Source organism: Ipomoea nil, unplaced genomic scaffold, assembly GCF_001879475.1.
Source record: "Ipomoea nil cultivar Tokyo-kokei standard unplaced genomic scaffold, Asagao_1.1 scaffold0878, whole genome shotgun sequence".
Taxonomy (NCBI): Eukaryota; Viridiplantae; Streptophyta; class Magnoliopsida; order Solanales; family Convolvulaceae; genus Ipomoea; species Ipomoea nil.
Genome location: NW_017617306.1, coordinates 1,073,499 through 1,094,427, shown reverse-complemented (window position 1 = coordinate 1,094,427; position 20,929 = coordinate 1,073,499). Strand labels below are relative to the sequence as shown.

At 36.8% G+C, this 20,929-nt stretch overlaps 1 protein-coding gene across 1 annotated transcript in view; it reads right to left on the bottom strand.

Annotated features, from left to right (window-relative positions):
- LOC109179214 (putative late blight resistance protein homolog R1B-14) overlaps nt 1-13,747 on the bottom strand; it is a 28,148-nt gene extending 14,401 nt beyond the window's left edge. The window contains exon 1 of the mRNA XM_019328773.1: nt 13,576-13,747. The gene's annotated coding sequence lies outside the window, so the exon portion shown is untranslated. The remainder of the gene's footprint in view (nt 1-13,575) is intronic.
- Nucleotides 13,748-20,929: the final 7,182 nt, after the last annotated feature.

Sequence of the window (20,929 nt, the reverse complement as noted above, 5' to 3'; positions counted from 1 at the left end):
TTTTCTTGGAGCAACCCATCAGGGGCTACTAATCCTACGGGTGTTGGTAGAGGGTTACCTCCCGGGTTTCAAGGTCAACAAGGTTACAAAGGGAATTATCAAGGGACTCAGCAACAGTGGAGACCGAATCAAGGATATCATGGTCAAGCAAGTTATCAAAGCCATCAAGGAGGGCCTGGCCAATTTGGGTATCATGGAAATCAATCTCATCCACCAAGACCAACAACTGAGGCACCTAAGGGGCGAAGTTTGGAGGATTTGTTTCAAGCTATTCAAAATTTGAATGCCAATGTTGATCAAGTGGCTGCTCATAACAAAATGCTTGAAAACCAAATTGCAAAACAAGCTTCACCATCAAGCAACAAGGCTATTGGAAAGTTACTAGCATATTATGAAAATCCAAGGATCAAGTGAATGCCATTACAACTAGGAGTGGAAAACAACTTCAAGATCCACCCTTAGTACTTGAGAAGAAACTAGAAGAAGTGGTGGAGGAAAGAGAGCCCGGGGAGAAAGTGCTAGAGGATGCTCAAGATTTAGAAGGTGAAACACTTCAAAGGGGAAATGGAAACAAGAAAAAGGAGGTTGAGAAGTACACTCCCCCTCTACCATTTCCTCAACGCCTGAGAAGAGCAAATCTTGATGAAAGGAAAATCAAATTCTTTAATTTGATAAAGCAACTTGACATCTCCATCCCCCTTCTTGATGTCGTGACTTAAATTCCTTCATATGCTAAATTCTTGAAGGAGATTCTATCCAATAGAAGGAAGTTTAAAGGGCAAGCCACCATAGCCATGAGTGAGGAATCAAGTGCCATAATTCAAAGCAAGCTACCTCCAAAGTTAAAAGATCCGGGAACTTTCTCAATCCCTTGTGTGATTGGAGGTGCGGTGGTGAGTAGGGCATTGTGTGACTTGGGGGGCTAGTGTTAGCCTCATTCCTTATTCACTATGCAAGAGGTTAAAGTTGGGCGATCCCAAGAGCACTTCCATGACTATACAATTGGCGGATCGTTCAGTCAAGCACCCCATTGGAATCCTAGAAGATGTACCGGTGACAAGTATTTCATTCCGGGATACTTTGTGGTCTTGGAGATGGAGGAGGATGATAGGATTCCAATCATTCTAGGGAGACCTTTCTTAGCTACAGCGGGTGCAGTGATTGATGTGAAGAGGGGCACTTTGGTTATTGAGGTTGGGGATGACAAAGTGGAATTCAATATCTTCAAGATGGCTAAAAATCCTTCTTGTGACGATGAATGTTTTAGAATGGATATTATTGAAGATTGTGTACAAGAGTTTGCAAACAACCATGTCAATGATCCTCTTGAAAAATTCATTGGTGATGCCATAGAAGAAAGTCATGAGATGGAGGAGATCAATGAAAGTGTGAAATTCTTGGATGACGATACTACTTTGACACCACATGAAGGCCCGATCATTGAAGAACTTTCTATTAAAGTAGGGAAAAATTTGCTTAAGGAGAAGGATGCTCCAAAGGTTGAGCTCAAGGCATTACCATCAAATTTAAAGTATACCTTCCTTGGTGAAAATTCTACTTACCCCGTAATTGTTAATGCAAGTTTGGATGATGAGAAACTTGACAAATTGTTGCTTGTTTTGAGAAAGCATAAAAGAGTGATCGGGTATACTATTGATGATATTATTGGGATTAATGCCTCTTATTGTATGCATCGGATTTATCTTGAAGAGGGGCACAAACCTTCGGTTGAGCATCAAAGAAGGTTGAATCCTAATATGAAGGATGTGGTGAAAAAGGAGATCATTAAGTTGCTTGATTCGGGAATCATCTATCCCATCTCCGACAGTAAATGGGTGAGTCCGGTTCATGTGGTGCCTAAAAAAGGGGGCTTCACCGTTGTGCCAAATGAGAACAATGAGCTCATTCCTACACGTTTGGTCACGGGGTGGCGCATGTGTGTGGATTATAGGAAACTCAACAAAGCCACGAGAAAAAATCATTTCCCCTTGCCTTTCATTGATCAATTGTTGGAGAGAATGGCTAAGCATAACTAGTTTTGCTTCTTGGATGGTTTCTCGGGATACTTTCAAATCATGATTCACCCGGAAGATCAAGAAAAGACTACATTCTCATGCCCCCTTATGATACATTTTCTTTTAGAATGATGTCTTTTGGGTTATGCAATGCACCGGGCACTTTTCAACGGTGCATGATGGCTATATTTTCGGATCTTGTTGAAGAAATCATGGAAGTCTTCATGGATGATTTCTCGGTTTATGGCACTACATTTGATGGTTGTTTGGCTAATTTGGATAAAGTATTGGAGAGATGCCAATAGGCCAATCTTATTCTTAATTGGGAGAAATGCCACTTCATGGTGACTGAGGGAATTGTCTTGGGGCACAAAATCTCCGACAAGGGTATAGAGGTTGATCCTGCAAAAATTGAGGTTATTGAGAAGTTGCCACCACCCACCACTATAAAGGGTATTAAAAGCTTTTTGGGCCATGCCGGTTTCTACCGTCGGTTTATACAAGACTTTGCAAAAATTGCTAAGCCCCTCACTCACCTTCTTGCTAAAGATGTTGAATTTTATTTCGATGATGCTTGTCTTGATTCTTTTTGTAGGATAAAAAAGGCTCTATGTGAAGCACCGGTTATTCAACCACCTGATTGGAGCTTACCCTTTGAACTCATATGTGATGCAAGTGACTATGCGGTGGGGGCAATGCTCGGGCAAAAGCAAGGCAAGGTGTTGCATGCCATTTATTATGCAAGCCACACCTTAGATGATGCTCAACTAAATTATGCAACCACTGAGAAGGAGCTCCTTGCGGTTGTCTTTGCCATTGAGAAATTTCGGTCCTACTTGGTTGGAAGCAAGGTCATTGTTCATACGGACCATGCCGCATTGAAGTTCTTATTTGCTAAGAAGGAGGCCAAACCTAGGTTGATCCGGTGGATTTTGCTTTTACAAGAGATTGATATTGAGATCCGGGATAAGAAAGGTTCCCAAAATGTCATTGCGGATCACTTGTCAAGACTTGAGTCGGGACAAGACAAGAAACATCATGCTAAGGAATTGCCTATCAATGATTCATTCATCGGGGATTATTTATATGCCGCTCAGAAATTTTCTCCATGGTATGCCGACAAGGTGAACTACTTGGTTAGTGGCTATGTTCCCCCAGAGTTCTCATATGATCAAAAGAAAAGGTTCATTCACAATGCAAATTCTTATTTTTGGGATGAGCCTTTGCTGTTTAAAAGATGTGCTGATGGTGTTGTGAGAAGATGTATACCAGAAGATGATTTTGAAAGTGTTCTTTATCATTGTCATTCCTCACCGTATGGAGGCCATTTTGGAGCTAATAGGACCGCGGGGAAGGTGCTTCAAGTAGGATTTTATTGGCCCACTCTCTTCAAGGATGCTCAAATGTTTGTGTAGAAGTGTGATAGGTGCCAACGCACGGGTTCTATGGGGCAAAGACATGAAATGCCACAATCCGGTATTCTTGAGGTTGAACTATTTGACGTTTGGGGTTTGGACTTCATGGGGCCTTTCCCAAGCTCATATAGCAATACCTATATTCTCTTGGCGGGGGACTATGTGTCAAAATGGATTGAAGCAATAACTAGCCTCACCAATGATGCTAAAGTGGTGATCAAGTTTGTCAAGAAATTTATTTTCTCAAGGTTTGGAGTTTCGAGGGCATTTATCACCGACAATAGTACTCACTTTTGTAACAAACCACTTGAAAAGGTATTGCTCAAATATGGGATTTACCATAAGGTGTCCACACCATACCATGCTCAAACTTGTGGTCAAGTGGAACTCTCAAATAGGGAAATAAAGTCAATCTTGGAGAAAATGGTGAACTCGTCAAGGAAAGATTGGGCAGTGAAGTTAGATGATGCATTGTGGGCCTACCGAACGGCATACAAGACTCCAATTGGTACATCTCCGTTCAAGCTTGTTTACGGGAAATCATGTCATTTGCCCATAGAGATTGAACATAAAGCTTATTGGGCCATTCAAAGTCTCAATTTTGACCAAAAGCTTGTGGGTGAGAAGCGCCTCCTTCAATTGAATGAACTTGAAGAGTTCCGGTTAGATGCATATGAGAATGCCAAGATTTACAAAGAAAGAACAAAAAAATGGCATGATCGGAGAATTTTAAGAAGGGAGTTTGCTCCGGGAGATGATGTCCTTCTTTTCAATTCACGCCTCAAACTCTTCCCGGGCAAATTAAAGTCAAGATTGTCTGGACCATTCAAGGTTGTGGAAGCTTATCCATCGGGAGCGGTGATTCTTACATCAAATGATGGAAAACAATTTACGGTTAATGGACAAAGGTTAAAGAGGTACTTTGAAGGTGATGTGATAGAGGCTAGTGCAAATTTGAGCCTCGATGAGCCATCGTTGACTTGACCACTTGAGGTATCGTCGGGCATACGACGTTAAAAATAGCGCTACTTGGGAGGCACCCCAAGCTTGCATATCATATTTTCTCTTATTTTATTGCATATCACGTTTAGTTTTCATTGTGTTTTATTTTTGTTTATACATTTTAATTGCTTGATTAGTTTTTATGCTTAGCGTTATTTTAGACGCTTATCTTTTAAAAAAAAAATAATTTATTTATTCTCTTTTCTTCCCCAAACTCTCAACCCTCTTATTTCCCTCTTCTCCCAAAACCTAATTTCTTCCCCTCATCTCCCAACTTCTACTCTTTCTTCTTCTTCCTTTGCTTGAAAATTATGTGGGTGTTCAAATTTCTCCATTTTTCCTCCATCTTTGGGCAAGATTAAGTCTTGGGTGTGGTTGCTTGTTGCTATTTGCTTCATTTGTCAACAAATTTTGAATTTCTATTCTCCACCAAGCTTAGGTACGAATTTCTTGCATTTTTAAGCTTTAATCCTTAAATAGCTTAGGTCTTGATGATTATTTGTATATATTTATGCTCCATTGTGCTTAAATTGTTGAATTTTTGGGACCCTCTTGCAAAATCCGATTTTTTTTTTTTTTGATATTTTTGTGATTTTTCATGCTCTTTAGCTTTTGGAAATAGTGTGTATAGCACTTTAGTGCTTAATTCTTAAATTGTTGAAGCTTAGACTTTGTCACTTGATACACACTTCGGCTTTACTTGCATTTTTGGCTAACATGATGATGAGTGGTTTTTGATTCACATATATTTTGATGAATGGATTTTGGTGATTTTATTTTTCTTTGAATATTGAATACTTGTGCATAATGAATTCTCTCTTGTTCAAAGTTTCAATTTTTGTTTATGCATAAATGCTTAACTTCTTTTGAAATTGATTGCATTTGCAATTTGATGGTATTGCTTTTCTTTATATGATGTTTTTGTAGAAAAATAATGCCACCAAAGAAGAAGTCTGCTCCCCCTAACAAAAAGAAAAGGCCAAGAATTGACACGGGGGAGTCTAGTAAAGTAAAAGAGGGGATCACATACATTCAAGCCCGAGAGGAGGAATCCCCACATTTTGACAATAAGGAGTTGGAAGAAAAGTATGAAAACTGGAAGAAGAAAGGTTTTGGAGAAGTAAGATATTTGCATCCGCCCGTGCTTGTTAATTCAGTTTCGCATTAAGGACAAGGTATTTGAGCTCGTTGAAGGCCTACCAGAGTGGGAGTATTTTTTTCCTCCATTTCTGTGAGCCCACTTATGCCGTACCCACTTTGGAAATCCTTGCAACCCTTTCTTGCCCAAGAGATGCTCATAAACCAAGCAAGAAGGACATCAAATTCATGGTATTTGGGAAGGAATTCCAACTTAGTGCAGATTACTTGGCTATCCACATGGGTTTTTACACGAGAGAGGAGTTCGACGAGCATAACTCCATGAAATCGTTGACCGATGTCCCCGATCCTCCAGGCCGGCAAGCATCTTGGGACCAAATTTCTCTTCAAGGCTATGAGTATGATCCGGGTATTAGCAAGGAAAGTGAACTTCCACCAGAGTTGAGGATCATCCACAATATTTTTGCCCACTCATTCACAGGCCGAAAGTCTTCTCCAGGGGTAGTGAGCAAAATTGATCTTTTATGTCTCTATAGAATTGTCAACAAGGTTCCAATCCATTTGGGTGTTGTTATGGCTAGCATGTTCCACAAGCACACAAACAAGGATCTAGCAACACCGTACATTGGACCTTTTGTTACGAAGCTACTAAAGAGCTTGGGTTTTGAGAAAAAATAGGAGGAATTGCAGCCCATTGCACATATGATCCCTCAATCCGAGCGCTGCTTCTTGAATTTAAAAATCTCACGCCCAGTACCTGACCGTGTGCATGAGCAAGAAGTCCCAGCTCCCCCCCGAAAGCCGACCCATTCATGTGGCGGACTCCTGTGAGCAAATGCAAGCATTTCAGCAACAGTTGTTTGATGGCCTTAGAGCGGACATGAATTCTAGATTTGATGGCTTCCAATCCACAGTGCTCCAGGAACTCCAGTCCTTACGCGCTTCCGTGGGAAATCTTGAGACTCAAGTCACAGAAATGTGGACCCAGTGGCAGGACTTCAGAGCACATCAATACCCCACTCAAGGGCCTCCGGAGCACTAACTCCCTTCTCTTTTATTTTAAATTTGCTTTACTGCACTTTTATTTTATTCTATGCTTACTTTAGTTGGATTTACTTAAGACTTTTTGAGCCCCTGTAGGTTGCCTGAACCCCCTCCTCCTCCCCTAGAATCATTCAAGGAACTAGCACTTTCCATCCTCTTCATCCTTACATTTTAATTATTTTTGTGAACATTTCATGCTAGAAGGATGGATTTTTTTTGTCTTTTTGTCAATACTTTTGTTTCATGGTGTTGCGTTCCTTATCATTTTGATTATTGTTTTTAACTTTTCTAACACCGGGGACGATGTTTTTGTCTAAGTGTGGGGGTTCGCTTTGGGCTTTATTTTTGCATATACTTGCTCTTGAGTCTTGGAAGATAATTGTTCATTTTAGCATTTAGTTTACTTTAGTTTGTTTCTCCTTGCATTTAGCTTCCTCTATTAGTAGTTGTTGTTTTTTTTTTTTCGTTTTTTGCTATAATCATTTAGGATTTCACCTTACAGCCTCTTGTAGCTGTGATTACTCCCCTTTGTTGGTTTGTGGTTTGTCTTGGTGGAACTTGTTACAATGCAACTTGTGATTGATGAGTCAATGTGTAATGCATGATTGATCTATTCTCTTGCCAATGACCTTGTTAACCCCTTAATAATTGAATAAATTCTTGATCTTGTGTGTTGTGCATTGCTAGTGAAGGCTTATGTGAGATTCTGGTAATGGTTGTTTTGCTAGAACTTGCCTCATTACTCTCCAAGTGAAATCTAAGATTTGCATGTTTTGAAATGATTTAGGCCATTTTTGTTTAGCCCAAGCCTTTAAACCTACCCTTGTACATATTTGTTTACCCCTAGTTGTCCCCGTTGAGCCTTTTGTGTTTGTTCAATAAGTGCTAAGCACTTAATCCCCTTTGTGTTTGTTTTTCTTTTGTTAACCCTTAAACCTTAGCCAAAATGTTACCCTCTACCCTTGAGAGAATAGAGCACTTGTTCTTTTTCATGGAAGTGATTCTTTTTCTTTTAGGAGCTTGTTTTGTTAGCAACTCTCTCTATAATTTTGTCTAAGTGTGGAGGTCTTGATTCATTGAAAAAAAAAAAGAAGGTCATGAAAAAGGTGAAAAGGGAAAAAGTAGAAATGAAAAAGAAGAAGTTCAATAAAAGTTTGATAGTTTGCTTTGAAAATTGTTCTCAACCTCCACTACTTTAGATTGTTATTTTGTGTTTAGTTGTTAGTTGCTCCTTAGTTCTTTGATGTCATATCTCTCCAATCTCAATTGTGAATAAGTGCGAAGTTCTCGCTTTTATTTGATTTCCTTACCCCTTCTTTGTCAACCATTCACCCTTAGCCTCATTACAAACCTAATAAAAGTCATACTTGATCTTAGCATGTAATCTTAGAGTTGAACTAGTGGGAGTATGAAGGGTAAGCCTATGGAATCTCATTCAAAGCCAAGTTTTGCATAATCTCAACTTAGTATTTGTGTTGATCCTCACATTCTATAATAATTTTGGTGCTTGGTTATTGGCTTGAGAATGGAACTTGTGTGGAATGCTAAGATGATTCTTGAAACAAGTTGTGTTGTGTCGAGTTGGATTGTTGTTTGTTAAGTTGTGCAAAGTGGGAGTACGATCAACTTCAGTGCTATATTGGTGGTTTAGTCCTTGTTTTTTATTGAGGACAAGCAAAGGTTTAAGTGTGGGGGAGTTGATAAGAGTCTAAAAGTTTATAATTTTACCTTGCATTTAAGCTTATTTTCCTTGTTATTTGTTATAATTTTGCCCAAAGTGTCCTCATTTGATTCATTTGTGTTCTTATGAGTAATTCTTGATGATTTAGATGAATTGAGTGATTTTTGAGGCATTTCGGATGCTTGAAGAGCCAATTGGAGTCAATGAGAAGCTATGAAGATGGGGGAAACACCTTTTAGAGAGCCAAATTGTGGTGTGTTTAGTGGTCTTGGTCATTTGGACAAACAAAGGCAAAAGTGGAGCAAAAGAGCAAGAAGTTGAAATTTCTGCATAAATCGTCCACTACTCGGTTTTTCGATCATATCTCTGCATAGGAATGTCCAAAACAAGTGAATTTTATATCATTGTAAAGCTATCTTGAAGGGATACAACTTTGATTCAAGAACCAAAGGCTAATTCAAACATTTCGAGCGCGAAAAAGTACCTAGAAGACAGTCGCAGTGCACAGGCAGATCACTGCCTGGTGGCCACGGGTATGGCCACGGCCGTGGCCACACCCGTGGCCACTGGGCAGTGTGATCTTCATTTTTGGCCACGGGTGTGGCCACGGGCCTCTGTACTATTTGACTGCGCGTTTTTTACCCTTTTAAGCGGATTTTTCCACCCCAAAACAAATCTCTCATTACATCTTTCATTTCCCTTTCATTTCTCTAGTTAGGGTTAGTTTAGAATAGCTTAGATTAGTGTAGATTTGTTGTTCATTTCCATTTTCAAGCTCAAGAACATTGCAAATCTTGGATTTCAAAGCTTCAATAGAGAAGTTTTCTTATTCATCTCTTCTCTTTACTTTTCATTTATGCTTTCAATTACTCTTTAAATATTGTGTATCTATTGTTATATTATGAGTAGCTAAGTGTTTTGGGACTAGGATTTGGTTTGATTTCTTGCTATTGATGCCTATTTGAGTTGTATTGCATAAAGGGGATTATTTGGGTGCTCTAGGGTTAGTTGTGTGATTTGGGTTTGTTGTGAATTTGTGTATAATTGTTGGATACCAATTATATGCTTGATTTGGAGTGTGTTTGTTGCTACGAGAGTAGAGCTTGTACACTAGCCACACATTCACACACTTATTGCCCAATACGAGAGTATTTCGGGTATTAAGGAGAGTTTATGCCTTGTGTTCTTGCTTGGGCAACCTTGGGTTGAATTGCCACGAGAGTGGAGTTTAAGGTGAGGTTGCAAGTCCAAATAGCTACGAGAGTGGTATTTGGACACTTTTGTACATCTCACTTACCTTATGTCTTGATTTAGTTCCCTAATCTTTAGTACAATATTTGGCATCTTAGCTTGAATCAACCAAGTCCCGGTCCTTTGTTTTACTTGTCTATTTTTTATTAGCCTAATCATATCAAGCCAACTCATTATCGATAGGTCTAGCTTCTAAAAGAATAGTTCTAGCTTCTGCTTAACTCCGCTTTGCATCAATTCCTAACATTACAAGAGTCATCTCCAGTGGAACGATATCTTAACACTGTACTGTAATTTGATACTTGATGGATGCGTGAAAAACGTTTCTCATCAAATTTGGCGATGTTGCCGGGGATGGCTTTGTTTTGATTGTTTTGTGGTAGTTAACATTAGTTAATGACTATTCTAGGATACTAGACCATATTTTTTTCTCTTTGTTTTTATTTTACTTTTCTTACCTTTTGCTCTAGTTTTCTTTGCTTGAAGGGACATCTTTGAACTTATATGCACACAAGATCCAAAGGAGTTGGAGGTTTGCAACCACTTGACTTGGAAATTGAGAGAGGTGTCAAGCAAATGCGAAGAGAGCATCGTTCCATTCTTCAACAACAAAGAGTAACCATGGAGAGCACAAGCCAAGGAGTTACCCGTGATACTTCGGAACAAGAAGGGGAACACTATGTTCCAAATCCTCAAAATGATCCTAGGAGGGTTCCGGTTCAAAATGACTATCAACAAGTCCCTATTGAAGAACAGGCTCATATCCCTCCTCAAGTGCCTAGTCCTCGACATCAAGGGATGCCTCAACAAGGCTTTCAACCTCATGAAATTCCACCTCTTGGAGATGCACCACAAGGGAATCATCCTCATGCTCCACCGCCATACCATTATCCATATCCACCTCCCCCTCCTTATCACTATGGATACTATTATCCACCGGGACCACCACCACGACCTCAAGTGCCCCGAGCACCAATGCCACAACCTAGAGGTCCTAACAAAGGAGGAGATTGCTTGATTATGTTGCGGGGGATATTGATGAGGAGGATAGTATCTACTGCAACCATGATTTTAGTAGAGCCCGTCACACAGGATCATGATTGTGAGTCTTTATACAACACCCATGAGTATTCACCCAAAAAAAAAAAAAAAATACAAACACACATGTGTTATTAACTATACATGCATTTAATTTTTCTAAGAGAAAACATTCCATCTATTATATTTTCTATTAATGTCATACTAACCCTTATTAGTTCATACTTTTATAATTTAAAATTTTAATATTTTTTATAACTCTTAAGGTGCATCACTTTCTAGTTTAAGGTGCACAACTTATAAACTCTATGTGCATAAATTTCAAGCTTAAGCTGCATGAATTTAACACTTAAGGTGCACAACTTTAATTTATTAGGAATATGGACTTCTATACTTTAGCTGCATAAATCTAAAGGTTAAGGTGTATTATTTTCTAGCTTAAGGTGCATAAGTTTGAAGCTTGTGGTGCATCATTTCAACAATTAAGGTGCATCAGTTCGAGACTTCAGGTACATTAGTTCGAAGACTTAAGGTGCATCAGTTCGAGACTTCAGGTGCATAAGTTCAAGACTTAAGGTTCATTAGTTCAGAGCTTAAGGTGCATAAGCTCGACACTTAAGTTGCGTCAGTTCGAGACACTTAAATCATTCGCATCATGTTGCCAGGAAGCACCTTTGTTTGTTTGTTTGTTTGTTTTAATTTTCCTTCACCGTACCGTTGATCTAATCTAGATCAATGAGTCAAATCTCACCCCATTTTTCACCTGGACACCCTTCGCACGTGAACCATCCCCTATATATATATATAACAAGGGATCAAGTGCGAAAGCTATCTCAGGTGAAACATGCGGATTAATCGTAGCCATTGATCTTGTCAAAATCAACAACCTAGAATGAACATAAAATTTTTAAAACAATGCGATGACATTATGGTAATTTTGCGTATTGTTGAAAGCTTAAGGTGCGTAATTATAACGCTTAAGATGCGTATTTTCAAAGCTTAAGGTGCGTCACCCAATTTTTCACCTGGGAGACCCTTCGCACATGAACCATCTCATATATATATAAACAAGGGATCATGTGCGAAGCCCGCATGGGCTTAGCTCAATGGTTTAGTGGGCAGCATTTGGGAGAAGAGACCAAGGTTGGAACCTTGGCGGTGGCAGTGTGGGAATTATGTCTAAAGTGGGCAGATTCCTTGTGCGCACTGGCATTTGGCCCTGTCTGCTGAACCATTGAGTCACCGTGATTTACATCCTCCCACATGCTCTGTCGGATCGGAGTGTGGGGGGCCCTTAGGGTTGGGGATTCAACCTTTTGGGAGAAGGGATCAGGTGTGAAAGCTCTTCCAGGTGAAACATGTAGATTAATCATAGCCATTGATCTTGCCAAAATTAACAACTCAGAATGAACATAATTTTTTTTAAAAAAAATGTGTTGACATTATGATAATTTTGCGTATTATTGAAAGCTTAATGTGCGTAATTGTAAATTTTAAAGTGTGTATTTTCAAAGTTTAAGGTGCGTTATTTGATATATTCCTTGATAAACACTTACCAACAACTACAACATTTTTTATCCTCTCAACCATAATCGTTTTGTCATTTTCTACCGTTTATTTTCAACTTACATTATAAAAACATGTGTATATTAATTTCAAGTTGATGCATTCATAATCATTAACAAAGACTCAATTTTCCACTTACATTATAAAAACATGTGTATATCTACTTTTAGTTATTTATTTAAAATACTAACAACGACTAATAATACAACTACTAAAAATATATTATTGATAATACTAGTCTTTGAATTATTAGTGCTGCAAGTTGCAGAAGCGATCAAAATATTTAACTAAAAAATGTTTAAGTGTGCTCCAAATGATAAAGGTAGCTCAATGTGTAGAATATAATCCCATCTAGAGCTGTCAATGCGGGTTGGCGGGGCGGGACTCGCCAAAGCCCGCCTTATCCTGCCTTTTTGTCAGGGCGGGCTAAAAAGCCAGTTTTTAAAACGGACCTAGGTAGAGGCAGCCCGGCCCGCCACGCCTTGGGCCCGCGGGCCCCGGCCAAAGCCCGCCAACTTTTTTTTTTAATATTTATTTATCATGTGTCCCTAAAGTCTAAACTCTAATGTGTCTATCTTAATAACTTAATTGTTATCAACATAAAACACTTATCCATCACTTATCTAATAAATCTAAAAACAACTACTCAAATATTGAAATATATTACAAGTTTATATCATACATTTTATATGATTATCAAAAAAAAAAAAAAAAAAAAAAACATACATTATATATACTTGTAAAAAGTTCACAAATCATTATATTAAAAATAAGTAAATAACACAAATTAGTTATCACATCAGGACAACAATGATACCATATAGTCCATTCAGTCCAAATAGTCAATACACCATACTGCATAAGTTCATAAACCAAACATTCAAAGTTCAAACTCCAAAAAAGTACAAAACATAACTAATTAAGTACATAAGTTCATAAATTCATAAGTCCATTACACCAGTCAAACATTCCAACATTCACATCTTTTTCATCTTCATTTTCATCATTGTCATCAACAACATTTACAACATTTGAATCTTTATAGGACAAATTTGATGTTGCACTCGAACTTTCTTCAGTATCTACATAAAAATTCAACATAAAAGAGAGTTAAAAATTAAATTACAATACACCAAAATATCAACTAAATAAACAAACATAATAACTTACCAATAGCATTATTTAGTTTCAGTTTTATTTTATTTTAGGATTAAGAATTTAGGATTTAGACTTAAAAAAAAAAAAAAAAAAAAAAAAAAAAAAAAAAAAAAAAAAAAAACGGGTTGGCGGGCCACCTGCCTAGCCCACGGGCTAGGCAGGGCGGGCAAAAAAGACCATTTTTAAAATGAGCTTTTAAAACACGAGCCCGCCCCGCCTTTTTGGTGGGCGGGACGGGAAAGCCCAGTGGGCTAAGCCCATTTTGACTGCTCTAATCCCATCGGCTTTTGCGAAACTTTTCAGCTACACTATCAATCTCTGTCTCCTTGCCACAAACTTGATTGTATATTTTGTTCAACAAGTACGTACTATCATCTTCTTGAGAAATAGTACACCATACACGATTGTGAAAGTGGTTGGCTACAATTTTCTCATCATACACTCTCTTGACCAAAGTTGTTTTTTTCCAACCCGCCAATACATGTAATTAAAACAACTTCTCTCTCCTTTGACCCATAAATAAGTTAATTTATAATTAAAAGAACGTTTGGGGTCTTGGGTTTACGGAAAAGGTTGGCCTTCCCCAAGATGCCTTGATAAACATTTATAAAAAAATAAAAAATAAAAAATTGTTACTATTCTGGAAGCCTCAGCTTCTCAAATATAGAGGCCTTGAGGCTTCCCGTCAATACCCATCCGATGTGAGACATTATATTGGATGGGTACTGAAAATAAAATAGGGGCATTGAGCCTCAATGCCCTTCTTTTGTTTTTTGGTGTTGTGCGACAAAATTAACACGGAGCCTGCATGCGCCTTGCAGGCTCCCCCTTTGTCTCCTTTTTTCTTTATTATTTTTAATTATTATTATTATTATATTATTATTGTATTATTATTATTATTATTATTTTATTTTTTATTGTAATGTCCTTATAAGTTAATTTTACATTTTTTTTGAATGAAGTTATTTTACATGTTAATTGCTAAACTTAAGCAATTAATTTTACTAAATATCATTTTACAAATTATTGATACAATCCGCTGGTCAAACCCGCAACACAATTCACAAATCGCAAACCGCAAACCGTTAACATAATCCGTTAATTACTAACTGCTAACCGCTAAACGCCATCCGCCAAACAAGACTATAACTTTATAGTTATCAAGTCAATCGTATGATCAATTTGTGGTTACATGTGGTATTTTATTCTATTGGAATGATGTTTTATAGGATGTGAGACGACTTTGTTGTTTGTCTTTATAATTGTTTGATTTAATTTACCTTTGTATGGCTCATATTTAATTTTGTGATAATTATATACTTTAATTAACATAACTATAACTTTTTTTGGTTTGGTGTGGTGAACGGAGAAAAATGACAATACAGGAAATAAGTTCCATTTGTTTATAAAGAATATTTATCAAATCACAAAATAAAATTGGCAAAATAACCCTTTGACCCTTATGTTATTATTACCACTCAGTTAATTGTGTCTTTATCTTTTTTTGGTCAATTGAATCTTTTTATTACTACTTTTACTAAGAAATATATATGAATACAACTGTTATACCATGGATCAGATTCACCTTTCATTATAGACACTGGTCCAAAATGACATTTAATGTATTTACAGGTAATATTTTAACTACAGGTACACTATCTTAATGCCATTGATTTGCACCTTGCAAACAAAATATAGTTTTTGTGCGATATAATTCAAACTTTTTTAAAAAGTTAAATTATATTTATACTAGTGTAAAACCACATGCTGACATGGTCTTCCAATCTGAGACAACAACTACTTAAAAGCCTTCCAAATCTGGGAAAAAAACTGAAATGTGAATCTAAGCCTTCTTATTTCCCAAAATGTGATGCAGCTGGGCGATGGACTAATCTATGAAAAGGACGTTTGGGACATGAAATTTTTTGACACAGTCTAATGACGACAAACAACTCGGAATCATAATGCGGCTATTGTCAGAACAGTATTGGCCAGCCACACAGTATAAAAATAATAATAATCGAGGAAGTTTGGGACATGCCTAAAACGCTTGTCCCAAACGTCCTTTTCATAGATTAATCCATTGCCCAATTGCGTCACATTTTGGGAAATAGGAAGGCTTAGGTTCACATTTCAATCTTTTTCCTTCCAATGCAAACCTCTATCTTTTCTAACTCAATGGATACATTTGAAAATTAAGAATAGGAAAAATGACACTTTTTCCTTTGAGTTATATGTTTATAGCACTTTTTCCCTCTGAATTATTCATGCATCCATATTTGTCCTCTCAATTATTATAAAAGTGGCGGTTTTCCCCCTTAATATATTAAATGGACATTTCTACCCTTAAAATAAATATTTTATTTATTTCTCTTCTTCAACAAATTATTGCTTATACGTAGGGATGACCACGGTTCGGTTCTAACTGAACCGGGCACTATAGCAATCAAATCGAAATTTTTTGGTTATGATTCAGAATCAGAACCCAATATTTGGATTTCCGCTTATTAAAATCGTGAACTGAAAAAAAAATGGATCCTAAACCGTGAACTGGAGGTGCAAATCGGAACAACTACTAGCATTAACTTAAAATTATAATTATAATATTGCAAATAGCGTATGTTATTTTTCACGGTTATTTTGATTCTCAGATATAAGAATATATAACCGTGATTTGGTTTTGATTTTGAACCGTCGATTCACTGTATTTTTAAAATATTTTAAATTCAACCATTAATGTATTTTATTTTTTCACCAATTCAAATTAAACATTAACGGGCAGTTTTGGTTCGCGATTTTAGACACCTGGCCACTGCGAGAGTATGTACTACTGTACTAGGGTGTTGTATATGTTTGGTATCTTGCTTGGACAATTTGAATTTGAATTACCACGAGGGTGGAGTCCAAGGTAAAATTGTAGGTCAAAATAGTTTTGTTTTGTTGTTTTTCATGTAGAGCATGCTAGTGTTCAAGAGAACAAACTAAGCAAATAAGGAAAGAAAGAAGTTCAAAAACGAAACTATTACGCCGTATTAGTTTAGAAAAGCTAATTAAGGGCTTACCTTTTGTAACTGCGAACAAACTTTGATCTATCTCATCGATCTCAATATATCTGATTGTGGAATGTGTGTAATCGATCAAATTGGTTTCTAAGTAAAGAAAGAATGAAATGGAGTAGTTAGTTGGTAGAAGAAGAAGAAGAAAGAAAGAAAGTGTTTTTTTTTACTTCGGATATAAATAAAGCTTCGAGGTTATCGAACTTTGCACCTTCGTCAACGTGTCATGTGTTCAGATTGTCACTCAAGTAACATTGGTGAGATAAAGTCATAGAATCACATCCGCATAAAGATAGAGCTAGATAAATGAACTAGTGAGTTAACTTTAGACCAAAACGATTTGTTCGCATCAATGAACTTTAAAAGGAATAAGGTTCAAATTGGTCACTCAAAGTAACTTAAAAATGCAATTAGGTCACTGAACAAAAAAAAAAAAAAGTGCAATTAGACCACTGAACACTTCAAAAATGTGCAATTTCACTTGATAGCAGGTTACCATCAATTTTAACAGGTTACCTGCTTACGTGGTAGCTGAGTTGGCATTTTTAATAATTTTAAATAATTTGTAATAAATTTTAATAATAATTTTTAATAAAATAAATAAATAAAAAAAGACGGCCACCCCGTCGTTTATTTTTTACTTAAATTTTTTCAATTTTTAAAAAATTATTATTAAAATTAAGAGGAAATTACACTTTTGGTCCTGTGACTATTGTGGTCTTGTTAATTTGAGTACTTGACTTTAAATACTATCAATTTAGTCCTGTAACTATGAAATTTTTAACACATTTGGTCCTCCCGGCCAAATGTTGCCGGAAAAATGTAATTTCTGTAAACTTGTTTATTTATAGGGGCAAAATGGTCATTTTAGCGAAGGCTGAAAAAAAAAAAAAAAAAAAAAAAAAAAAGAGAGAGAGAAAATTGCACCGCCACCTCCCAAGCTGATCCCAATCCACCACCTGCCAAGAACCTCAGCTGCAGCCTTCATCAAATCATCGTTGCTCTGCGTCTTGAACATGATGGTGATTAGCAGGAGGGCTATGACTACTACTATGATTATCCATTTCGTAATTTATGGAGTTATTCTGGCCATGATTATTTCATGAATTTTGTTTCTTCAATTTCAACTCAAACTGTGAAGGTACACATTCTCGCTGAGGCATTTTAACAGTCATCTGGGTCGGCAATCGTAGATTTCTTGGTTTTCCTTCTTTCTTGTATCTTAAAGATTTAATGGGCTTACTTTATTACCATAAAACAGGGAAAGAAAATGGATGATTTACTTTGCTTAATACAATTTATTCATTTGTCATTCTCTCTTTAAACCACTGAACAGTTTTTTGTTCTCCCTGGAGTTTATTATTAGACATGTCGAGGTTAACCAGGGGTTTCTGAGCCAGGGTGGGGATTTCGCCGGAGATTTCATTCCCTTCAAGGTGAAGTTCAATCAAATTTGGCAGCTTTCCAAACGACCCCGGAATCCTGCCTTAAAACTTGTTGTTTGCCAGCCAAACTTTCTTCAGAGACATGAATCTCATGAGGAAATAGCAGGCCGAAAGAAAAAGTGTGCGGAAAAGGGATGGACAGATCAGAGATAACAATGATCATAAAGTTTAAATACCGAAGTGGCGGCGGTGAAGGCGGTGCAATTTCCTCTTTTTTTGCTTTTTCCGGCCGTCGCTGCAAGAAGGAAGAAGAAGAACGGAGAAGAAGGGAAGGGAAGGGGAGGAAGAAGAAGAGCATGAAAGGACTAATTTGCCCTCATGATTAAATAATTAAAAATAGTTTATATTTTTCCGGCAACATTTGGCCAGCGATTTGGTCGGGAGGACCAAATGTGTTAAAAATTGTATAGTTACGGGACTAAATTGATAGTTTTTAAAGTCAAGTACTCAAATTAACAAGACCATAATAGTCACAGGACCAAAAGTGTAATTTCCTCTAAAATTAATTATTAAAATTTATTAAAGTTTATTTAAAAATTATTAAAAATGCCAACTCAGCTGCCACGTAAGCAAGTAACCTGCTAAAATTGATGGTAACCTGCTATCCGGTGAAATTGCATACATTTGGAGAATTCAGTGGCCTAATTGCACTTTTTGAATTGTTCAGTGGTCTAATTACACTTTTTTTTAGTTCAGTGACCTAATTGCATTTTCAGGTTACGTTCAGTGGCCAATTTGAACATTATTTCACTTTAAAATTATGATTATGAGATGTTCTAAATTTTTTTGCAATCCATGATCCATGGTATCGAATCATAAGGAAACTCTTGGCCTCTAAGTTCACTAAAACATATATAAATATAAATTTGATTTTTTATTGTATTTTTATTTGAAAGAGAATTTTTTGAAGGTAAACAATTGAAATTTATATCAAAGAATTGAAGAAAGATGTTCAATACAAGATGGTATAGAGATATTTAAATTACTAACTATTTAGATACTTGATATTGAAATATTTCGGTCATTCAATAATTCTACACACAACTGGAATAAAAAACAAAAGAAGAAAAAAAGTTAGAACAACTGACCAACCCCAATATTTTAATAGTGGAGTGTGGAGTTGTTTATTTCTTTGACACCCCTTAGCCATTTCGGTTGCCCTCCACTCTGCCATTTCTGTTGCCCAAACAAGAGGTTTTAATAGTACGACATTTCATCTTGATATGATCCGTTTCACGGACAAAGATTTGTGAGACGGTTTCACACAAATTTTTGTCATATTTTAATAGTGGAGTGCAGAATTATTTATTTCTTTGACGCTTTGCTCTCCAGTTATCCATTTCTGTTAACCAAACAAGAGGTTTTAATAGGACTCCATGCACAAAATGTAGATCTAGATGCAATATTTAAAGCAATTTGCAAACAAGCCTGGCTAGTAATAGTATTGGTCAAAGTACGTACTTAAAAGAAGTTCATGTACTGTATGATAATTTGACCCATACTAGCTACCCTTGTTTAATTAGTAGGTATGAGTGTATGACCACGGTTCCAGTTCCAGTTTCGATTTCAGAAACGGACGAATCGAAACCGGAACCTTTTATAAAGATTTCAATTCATGTTCTTGAACTGGCTGTTCCGGTTCGAACCAGCGATTCTAATATGCTTTTACAAGAAAAAAAAAAAAAAAAAAAAAAAAAAAAAAAAAAACCTATGTTTTTAGTTTTTGGCCAATATGGCCATGCTATTTGCTATTGGCCCGTAGGCCACTGGCCTACCTACGCCAGTGGCCTGCTGGTCAAGAATTCTTTTGAAAAGCCAAAGCCGCAGGCTTTTGCGGCTTTGGCTTTTCAACTACCACCATAATTTATGTATGTATATATGCATATATATTTCGGTTTTGGAATCGGAACTGGTTCCAAATTATTTGAAACTGAAATCAGAACTGGAATTACGATTCTGGTTCAGTTTCAACCGTGCATAATTCGGTTCGAATCGTGATCATACCTATTAATTAGTCCCAATCAAAGGTGACTACTCAATATTTTATTAAATTGATTAAAAATGCCTAAAGTTTATAAAAGAAGTTAAAGAATATAATAGTGATCAATGTGCTTTAATTTAATTTTTTACCGTATAAATATAAAGCTAGAAAATTATGCTAAAATGATTGTGTTAGTGTTTTTATTTTCTCCAAAAAACCCCCAATATATAATTGGCAATATTATTATGGCAAATTAAGATAGGGTTTGGTGTCTGTTTATTGCTACAGAGGACTGATTGATCAGGTTCATCAACAGATGCACTGAGACTGAAGAACTGATAAAGGAAGATGTTTCCAAAAATGCTGAACGCGGTTTGAGAAGACAGTTTTGGAAAGGAGAATCAGCGGATCTGTTTTGGAAGGTATGGACCGAATCTTTAAGATTACATTCTTCGCAAATTGTCCTACCATCTACAATCAAAGATATTTTTGGAGAGTGTGAAAATATAAGTACCCTCATTCGGTCATGAATTAGGGTTACGATTTTAAGAAGACAAAAAACACTCCCTGCTATACAGAGGATCATATCTTTGATTATCATGCCTCTTCTCAAGATTATATGTTCTTGGTGATTATGATGAAGAACTTGGGAAGAACTATCGTTGCTTAAACGACAGGACGCGAAGATCACTCAGTTGTGGGAACAACGTGGGACTGCGTCATTGAAGCGGACTGCATCAGAGTTAGCTCTCCAATCGAAGGGATTTCGTTGGACTTCTGCATGCGTGGCTCTCCGTCTTCAACAATCCACTAAACCTTTGTAGACTGGGTACGTACCTTGTGTGGGGCACTTGGGTGAGATTCTTGTTTTTCTACCTTTGTACATTGGATTATGAGTTAGTGGATTGAACGCCTCGGTGATCGTCCCCCAGATGTAGATACACATCGTATCAAACTGGGTAAACATCGTATGTGTTGTTTTATTATATGCTTTAGTTTTTGTAAGCATTGAAAATTTAAATAATATTGTTGGACCGTGGTGGATAATTGCTTACTAAATTAATTACTTTAATTGAGTTAATTGGACTGATATTTAGTTAATCGGGTTAATTAAATGGCCCATTAAATATTTAATTGGCTTAATTACTTAATTAAATATAATTGGATGTTGCATTGTTC